This window comes from Arachis ipaensis, chromosome B5, assembly GCF_059453495.1.
Source record: "Arachis ipaensis isolate K30076 ecotype BB chromosome B5, ASM5945349v1, whole genome shotgun sequence".
Taxonomy (NCBI): domain Eukaryota; kingdom Viridiplantae; phylum Streptophyta; class Magnoliopsida; order Fabales; family Fabaceae; genus Arachis; species Arachis ipaensis.
This window is the reverse complement of record NC_142440.1, coordinates 12,122,660-12,132,643: the sequence shown is the minus strand read 5'-3', so window position 1 is coordinate 12,132,643 and position 9,984 is coordinate 12,122,660. Positions and strand designations below refer to the sequence as shown.

General features: G+C 43.0%; 1 pseudogene; it reads right to left on the bottom strand.

Annotated features, from left to right (window-relative positions):
* Window positions 1–3,465: 3,465 nt before the first annotated feature.
* Window positions 3,466–4,182, bottom strand: LOC148563396 (uncharacterized; annotated as a pseudogene).
* Between the last annotated feature and the right edge of the window lie 5,802 nt (window positions 4,183–9,984).

Below are 9,984 nucleotides of genomic sequence, written 5' to 3'. Positions count from 1 at the left end.
CATTAGTAAAGCATTACAGGGGTCCGAGCTGAACTACCAAAAAATAGAAAAACTTGCCTACGCACTCATACTAACATCTCGACGACTTTGCCCGTACTTCCAAGCTCACACAATTAAAGTTCAGACCAACCAGCCCATAAAAAGGATATTGCAGAAAACATATCTAGCAGGCAGAATCCTACAATGGGTAGTCGAGTTGTCCGAATTCGACCTTCAGTACGAATCTCGGACAGCCATCAAATCACAATACTTAGCCGACTTCATTGCAGAATATATAGAATAGAATCTTTACATGGACGGTTCCTCAAATACGACTGGAAGCGGCGCAGGTGTGATAATTGAAAACAACCAAGGAACCCAAATTGAACTTTCCCTCAAATTCGGGTTCCCTGCCTCAAACAACCAGGCAGAATATGAGGCACTACTAGCTGGTTTAAAGCTGGCTAAAGAGGTCGGGGCTCAAAGACTCAGTATCTTCAGCGACTCACAGGTGATCACTTCACAAATAACAGGGAGCTACCAAGCTAAGGACCCCACTATGAAGAAGTACCTGGGTAAAACCAGGGAACATCTCGGATAACTCCAAGAGTATGAGATCCACCACATACCCCGCGAACAGAATGCCCGAGCTGATGCACTCTCAAAACTAGCCAGCACCAAACCAGAAGGCAACAATAGGAGCCTCATCCAAGAAATGCTACAGAATCCGTCCATCTCCGAAGAAGAAAAAGTCCTAACCCTAACAGGTTAGGATCAAGGATGGATGACCCCCATAATTAACTACATTAAAACAGAAACACTCCCCACAGATGAAAAGGAGGCAAAATGGTTAAAACGGGAGGCACAACATTACACTATCATAAATAATACTCTATACAAAAGAGGGATTTTAATACCTCTGTTAAAATGTGTGCCGACTTCCAATACAAGGGAAGCTTTAGAAGAAATACACAGTGGCATTTGCGGCAACCATCTCGGAGCACAAGCACTTACCAAAAAAGTACTTTGGGCAGGATTTTATTGGCCAACTCTACAAAAGGAGGCCACAGAGTTCGTAAAGACATGTCTACCATGTCAAAAATATGCCAACTTTCACATTGCGCCGCCAGAGGAGCTCATTAGCGTAACCTCACCTTGGCCATTTGCAAAATGGGGACTCGATCTTCTCGGACCCTTCCCTCAGAGATCAGGACAAGTTAAATTCCTCATAGTAGGGGTAGACTATTTCACAAAGTGGATCGAGGCAGAACTCCTAGCCAACGCCACCGCTCAAAGAAGCTGAAAATTCCTATATAGGAACATTGTCACAAGGTTCGGGGTCCCATACTCCATCACCACATACAATGGCACCCAATTCACAGACACAGGCTTCAGAAAATTAGTGGCCGACTTGAACATAAAGCACCAGTTCACTTCCGTAGAACATCCCCAAACTAATGGACAAGCCGAAGCTGCCAACAAAGTCATATTAGCTGGGATAAAACGGAGGTTACAGGACGCAAAAGGAGCCTGGGCCGAGGAGCTCCCACAAGTCCTATGGGCATATCGGACAACGCCACATTCCACCACAAGGGAGTCACCCTTCCGATTAGCGTACAGAACGGAAGCAATGATCCCAGTAGAAATCGAAGAAGGGTCGCCTAGAGTAGTCCACTTCAATGAAGAAGCCAACTCCCAACTTCAAAGGGAAGAGCTCGACCTACTTCCCGAAATCCAAGAGAGAGCTCGGATCAGGGAAGAAGCACTAAAACGTCGAATGGCTTCAAGATATAATCAAAAGGTAGTGCCACGGGGTTTCCCAGAGAACGACCTCACCCTAATCCGAAATGATATCGGAATAACTCGACCTGGGGAAGGAAAGTTGGCAGCAAACTGGAAAGGACCCTATCGAGTCATCGAAGTACTTGGGAAGGGCTACTATAGACTGTCCGAACTCGACGGGCGAGAGCTTCCTAGGTCGTGGCACGCCTGCAACCTAAGAAGGTATTATAGTTAGGGATGAAAAAGGATCTTGGCATAAGGTACACTCTTTTTCCTGAAAAGGTTTTTTAACGAGGCACCAAGCCAAGACCTACAAACTATCCAACTTAAAGGGATGAGACACTCCCGCATGTATATATTTGCATTTTCTTTTGAATAAAATACATTTTAGATATTCTACAAAGTTTTCAAGACGCATTAATATGAAACATTCATCGCACGATTATAAAGCAACAGATCGGCAGAAAGTGAAAAATAAAATTCACTGCACGATCACCATAAAGACCGGAAGAGATGAAAACCAAAATCATCTAAAGGTCGACTAAACAAGGATCGAACCCACCTTCTACAAATCGGCAAAGATGAAAACAGAATAATGTAAAAAGTTATCGAAAGTGATCCGGAGAAAGGACCTGACGAGGTCTTAACGGATTGCTAAATAATAACTTAAAGACTGGCCGACGTTAAGAAGTCGGACCAAGTCAACCCAAGTTACAAGTAAACCCTGGAAAGAGGTCTGGCCAACCCTATAAAAGAGGATTACTTTAACTTAGAAGGGCCTGACGTGACAAAGTCGGCCCAAAACGTAAAGTTATAAAAGTAATCCCTGAAAGAGACTTGCACAAGGTCCAAGAAAGAGGATTACAAAAATAACTTAGAAGAGCCCGACGTGACAAAGTCGGTCCAAAACGTAAAGTTATAAAAGTAATCCCTGAAAGAGACTTACACAAGGTCCAAGAAAGAGGATTACAAAAATAACTTAGATGGGCCCGACGTGACAAAGTCGGCCCAAAACATAAAGTTATAGAAGTAATCCCTGAAAGAGACCTGCACAAGGTCCAAGAAAGAGGATTACAAGAATAACTATGAAGGACTCGACATGATGAAGTCGGTCTACACAAGGAAAGGCCCGACATGACAAAGTCGGCCCAAAACATAAAATTATAGAAGTAATCCCTGAAAGAGACCTGTCCAAGGTCCAAGAAAGAGGATTATAAGAATAACTATGAAGGACTCGATATGATGAAGTCGGTCTACACAAGGAAGGACCCGACATGACAAAGTCGGCCAACATAAAATGCAAAAACTATAAAAAAGCAACATCTGGCAGAGTCCTCACAAAGGGTCCAAAACAAGATAAGATTACTAGAAAAAGTGGGAAGTTGCCTCAAAGGAAACAAAGATACCAGTACAAAAATAGCCCAAAGAGGTCGAGCAACAAGGCTCCAGCACTGCCAAAAACCTAAAAGAGGTGCCAAGATAAGATAAAGATCGACATGATATTAAAGGCGTGAAGATATAATAAAAACAAGTTCAAAGAGGCTACCCAAACCAGCCCCAAGAACTTGGAAACTATTTTTGTTTTTCAAAATAAGGTTGCTAAACAAGCAACTAAAATGTGTCCACAGTCAGCAAAACGTCAATTCCAAAATAAAGAGTTTAAAAGCCCACAAGCCGGGCAATATACACAAACAAATAGAAAATTCAGCTAAGATCCGAAGCCTTTTCGGCAGCGTCAGCACGGGGTGAAGGAGGGCGAGCCTGGAGAGGCACTGCATCCACTGTGCTATCATCCCTATTCAAAATTTGGCAATCAGGATCTAATTTTGGATGAACGACCCCAGCTGGAGGAACTGTAGAAGCCGACACTTTGGCAGCAGGCGCAGAGGGAGGTTCGACATCATCATCATCCGGGTCGTCAGGGACAATCTTACCATCCCTCACAACATTGTCCAGGCTGAAGAGAGTAAGGTCAAACTCAGGAGCAAGAACTCGAACCTGCTCCTTCAGGTTCCCATAAGCAGCATTTACGCTGCCGACAAGGTGACCCTAGAGCTCGGAGTAATCAACTCGGACAAACTCCAACTCCTCCCTCAGACGCATTACCTCCCGATAGGATGTGATGCAGCTGTCTTTATGCCTCAATGCCGTGTCCTCGGCCAACCTCACAGAAGCCGCCAAGGCAAGAGAGCTAGCCTTCTCGTTCTTCAGCTCCTTCTCCAGTTTGGTCACTTTCACTTCAAGCTCCTCCTTCAAGCCCTTCATCCGATCGAACTCCTGTTTAGCCTCCTCCATGAAGGCTTTGGTAGCATGAAGAGGAAGATTTTGGGCAGTTCGATACAGGGCAGCTCCCATATATGTCATCTTAATGCTACTCCGAGTTATAAAATCTAAATGGCGAAGGAGTGATACATCATCCATAGGGAGGGCACCATAAGGACCGATCTGCTGATCGACAAACTCCACCGCGTCGAAGTCAGGAGCATCAAGGTTGAAAGGCTCAATTGTTTTTTGTTTTTTGTTGGGAGGAGCACCAGAAGTAGCGACAGAAGTCTGTGGAGGGTCAGCCAGACGAACCCGAGGAGTAGGGATCACCTTCCTCGGCCTAGGTGAACTTGGCACAGGCGGCTTCACCTGAACTTGAGAAGATCCCTCTCCTGCCACCTTGGCCGATATATTTTGAGCAGCAGCAGCCTTCCTTGCCTTTTTGAAGGCCTTCATAGAGTCATTATTTTTAGACATCTCTGAAAAACATCAATCAACCACAGTAACGGGTTACAATCACAAAAAGAGGAAGCAAAGCTAAAACCAAGGATTAAAACAAGTCAGACAGTAGCCAACACAGTGCGAACCAGGGAAGGGTCCCCCAGAAACTTTTTTGTATCAAGGTGGGGTGGTTCCCCCCATATATCTTCAAGAACAATGACAAAAGCCCGCTCAACCTCGTCAAGCATCTCCCATGTATAACGAGACACTCTCACATTCTTTTGCCATTCTAGAGGAAAAGCAGGCTCATCATTCTCATCAAGAAAAAATGGGCGGACCCCCTCAACAGCGCGAACTTTAAAGAAATAATTCTTAAAATTCTTAAAGCACTCATCGTACATGGCAAAAACTTTATGCCCCTGGGCAGACCTGAAAGAAACCCAAGAAGCTTTCTTTTTGGAAGAAGCTCCAGGCTTGGCTGAAACAAAAAGGTAGAGGAAAAAAGTCTGAGAAGGTGTTACGCCTAACTCTTGGCAAAGCAGCTGAAAGATCTTGACAAAACCCCAGGAATTCGGATGAAGCTGGGATGGGGCAACGTTACACGACCACAACAAGTCGGTCTTGAAAGAAGTAAAGGGAAAAGTAATGTCCAACTGGCTGAAGAAATATTCTAGGCATAAAAGAAGGGACGCTCCCCCTCGACCGAGGTAGGAAAACAAACCCTCTCGTCAGAGTCGGGTGCTACAAGCTCATAATCCTTTTCCCGGGCACCGCTACCACAAACCCTATAATGTTTCCTCAGCTCTACACAAAACTCAGCATCCACCACAAAGACACAGATTAAGACAAGGGAGTCCAGCCAATCGAACATCCCCTCAGGAACTTTAGAAGACATCTCTACAATATTTTTGCGAGAAGACATGGCCAAACTAGTCCTACAAGCAAGAAAAGAAGATTGGATTACTAAAAAACATCTCGGATGAAATCAGAATAACTCGGCCAACATAATCCAGTACAATACAAGCAACAAAAGGAAACCCCAGGACCCATACCAAAAAGATCCAGGGGCATCCTTTGGAGGCAGTTAACAGGACAAGGATTCAGGAAAACCCACAAGCCTACGTCACGATACAAGAAAACAATAAACCCTCTCTGTTCTGCAACTAAAACGACACCTCGAAGGCCACAAACCACAAATCGAACACAGCCATCCAAATGAGCTACCTCCCAGACTCACCGTCCCAGTTTAAAGTAAAAAAGGAAGCTATCAAGCGAAAGCAGGGATCAAAGAAGTAGTCATCGAAAACGCACCCCAAACAAACAAAGAAAATCAAAACAAGTATCGTTATCTCCTACAAAGGTGCAGCAACAAGGAAAGCTATCAACAGGGCAAAAATCAAGGGGCAATCTTTACAGAAGTGAGCAAGATACAGTTTTTTCAAAAAACAGCTAGAAGCGACAGTAGAACATGCAAAGCCCTAGGAAGCCTCAACAGAAATACCAGGAGTATGCGTAAAAAACGAAAAAGAAAGTCAGAAAAAACACATTACAGCGACGAGCAAACACAAGATCATAAAAAGGTTCAAGCTTTTCGACATGCATCCAAATATCAAAGCTCCAGCAAAAAACCAAAGACAAAGCAACGAAAAAAGTGAAGAAACTGTAAATAGAACCAACTTGGAAAAAGCGGAAAGCTTCAGAGAAGTTGAGGATGGAAGACGAAATCCAGAATCGCCCTTGCACAAGCAAAATCACCAGGCAATGTCGCAGGAAGAAACGCGAAACTGCAAACTCCAGGCAAAAACAGAAAATGAGAAAGAAAAGGAAAGTTACGGTAACAAGAGAAGAGAAACCGTTTTTCTGTGTGTAAAGATTCAAATTAGAAAGCCAAAGGAAACGGGGCATTAAAAACTAATTAATAACGGTATTAAAAACCCTCGCCCGTTCCCAAGAACAGAGCGCTAATACAAAAGCGCGCGCTTTTAGAAGAAAACATTCCACATTCAAAAACGAAGACTCAACAAAGAAGAAGTCGACAGGTGCCCGAGTTCGGCTTCATCAGAACAGGATCGAAGTCCTAAATACAAGACTCGACCTCCCAAAGAAAGACCGAGCTCGAGCAAGGGCACCGTTCATACCTTGGGTCGAGCTGTCCGACCCGGGATGATTAACGATAAAGCGACCGACCTCCTCAGGTCAGACTATCCGACCTCTTTTTAAAGAGCTCGGCCAAACTGACAGGAAAGCCCAGTAAATGGCCCAAATAGAGGAACACGACCCAAATCCAAAGGCAGTCCAAGCCTATAGAGATAAAGGCGGCTCCCTTGAAGATAAGCTGACCTCACCCAAAGATAAGAAAAGATAAGATAAGATAACTAACTTATCTTATCTAAAAAGGTCACTCCACACTATTATAAATACACTGGAGTACCCAGGTATAACTCATACTCTGATTCTACTAAAAACCTACTTAATACCCTTGCTAACTTAAGCATCAGAGTTCCTTGCAGGTACCACCACCCTCCGGTGACAAAGGATCAGCAGCACAGCCAATCCAACAAGTCGGACACGACAGCTCCGGCCGCCACCCACCAGCCGGACACGTTATCTCCGACCCGTACAGAAGATCTCGTCCGAGATCGACCTACAGTTTTAGGTAACCCTCGGAACAGTTACCATACTGAGAACCTCCGGTTCTCATACCATATTTTGTTGTTGTTTTTCAGATGCAGGTCGTAACCCACCTCGGTGAGTTGAGTGATGGTGACAGAGCGGAGGATCCTTTATCATCTCTTGCATTTTGATTATTTTGTTGTAGCACTCTTTATCTTTTGTATCTTTATTTCTTTGTTGCCTTAGAGGTTAAACTTGAGAGATAGGTTGTTTATGTTTGTACCTTTATAAAACTCTGTTATATCTGTCTATAACTAGTCGGCCTAAATTCCGCGGGCTACGGCTAGAACTCTATGACTATTATACTTATATATCTACATATGCTTTATTATCTTGTATTTGTATCTTATCCTTTACGCTTTTAGTTATCGTGGGAACGCTTCGCGCTTTTGTATCTCCGTTTTTGAGCTGTAATCCTTCATCAGGCTTTTCGTATTATAATTCCTTTCTATATATGTACTATCGTATAAGCCTTAGAACTGTCTTGGTACTTAGTTTTCTTTTGCTTTACGGCTAGAGGTAAGGCTTAGGGTAATTAGGGTGTTACACCAAGCAAGCCCATGAAAACCTTTATTGTAAATACTCCCCTCTTCAACAGTTTTTTGCCTTTTGGAAGGGGGCTCTGAAGATGAGGGAGAATGAGGAACAGCAGAACTCTTTGGAGAGGAGTCAGAAGGGATCAACTGACTTGAGGGAGTAGGAATGATTTTCTTTTGGGCCGAAGTACCCGAGTCTGATTTCTTCGGAGAAGATTGGATAGAGGTACATTCGGTTTCCTTTTGTTGAATAGTCTGAGCCATGACGTTTTTTCTGGTCTAGCGCAGTTGTTTCATCGCTACAGACTTTGGAGCCATGTTCTCTGAAAAACAAAATAAAAGGCATCTTAGTCAATAAATCACAACTGAAAGTCATAAAGCTAAAGGTCGGAAAGCTACCTATCTCGGATTGAAGCTGACTGGGGTCCCCTAAGAACCTTTTAGTGTCAAAGTGAGGAGCCCGTCCCCAGCAATCTTCCAACATGTCCACCACACACTTTTCAAGATCATCTAAGGCCTCTACATTATACTTAGCTATCACAGGTTTTTCCTCTCAGTATATTGAAAAGGAAGGTTCATCATTCTCATCTAGATAGAAAGGTCGGACAACCTCTACAGCTCGGACTTTGAAGAAATAGTTTTTGAAGTCATGGAAGGATTTATCAAAAATGGAAAAAATCTTTCTACCCTGAACAGCACAAAAGAAAAACCAAGAAGACTTTCCTTTCGAAGACCTGGGTTTGATCAACACAAAAAGGTGAAAGAAGACCATGAGAGAAGATCGGACATCAAGCACTTGACATAAAATCTGGTAAATTTTCAAAAATGCCCATGAATTCGGGTGAAATTGGGAAGGAGTGACATTACAAGTCCAAAGGATATTCATCTCAAAGTCAGAAAAAGGAAGCTTAATGCCTAACTTTGAGAAAAAACAATCATACGCATAGAGAAAAGGGCGCTCCGAGTTGTCTAAAGGAGGAAAACACACTCTCTCCTCAAAATCTAGCACTACTATCTCATAATTTCGCTCATCCTTCTGACTCTCACATAGCCTATGGTGTCTACGAAATACATCGTTGTACTTATTATCAACTACGGGAACAGGAGCAATGACAACAGTATCTACCCAAGATAACAAAGAAGGCAAGACTTTTTATGACATGTTCATAATTATAGACTGAGACATAAAAGCTACACCTACAAATACAAAGTAAACAAGTTGACACTAAAGGGCTCGGACACCAGTAAAAGAAATCGGACAAAAGAAACCAAATGCAAAATGTTATTTGAAAACATCTTTTCAAAACCAACAGAAATGGCATCTCTTCTGTGCCAACAGCAGCAACGCCGTTGGAGACAACACAAATACATTCAACAGTCACAAATGGCTACAGTCCCTCAAAACTCCAGAAACACAATTTAAATTCATCACAAACCACAAAATTGTTTCGAAAAAAGATTTGTGATAGATAAAAGAAAATCTAAAGCTCCCATCATCAATAAACATTCCCAATTATTTTCAAATACTATTTAGAACAGTCTCAAGGAACACAGAACAACCAAGACTATAAATGAAAGCTCATAAAAATACCAACCTTTATGAAATTCAAAGAATGGAAGGGCACGTCAAGCAGCAAAGTCACGAGCAATCCTCTTCACCAAGAACTCTTTCTAATGAATTGAGATAAAAAAAATCTTGAAAAAGCCAAAAGCGATTGTGAAACAAACAAAGAAAGGAAAGGAGGGGTTTTTTGCGATGAAGGGAGCAAAAGAAGCATTTCGGAAATGAGAAAAGGAGAAGAGGGAGAAGGGGCAAAATAATCATTTCACACCCCTCTTTAAAGACGTGCGCGGATCCTAAGGGAACTACCGTGTAATGTTCGTCCCTCATTTAAAAAGGCGACATTCAAAATTTCAAAACACGTCGAGTACCCGATCTCGTGAAGGCAGTGTATCTGACGTCGTAACTGAAGCCATAAAATGCTTGAATCCGACCTCATGAAAAGCCCGGATTCAAGCAGGGGCACTGTTCATACCCTGCCCCAAATTATAAAGGCAGGCCCAATAAAGACAAAAGGCTCACCCCAAAGGATGGCCTATTAGCCTCTACCAAATACCCGACCTCTTTAAGAGGTCGGACTCAGCGAAAGGGACCGACTTGTACTTATCTGAATAAGTAACTGCCTCACTGAATCTCTCTCGCTATCTCTATCTTCCTAAAAGATAGATCCTAACGAACTCCCCCAAGATAAAGGAAACGGTTATCCACCAACAAAGGTAGAACTACTCCAACAAATGTGGTTATTAG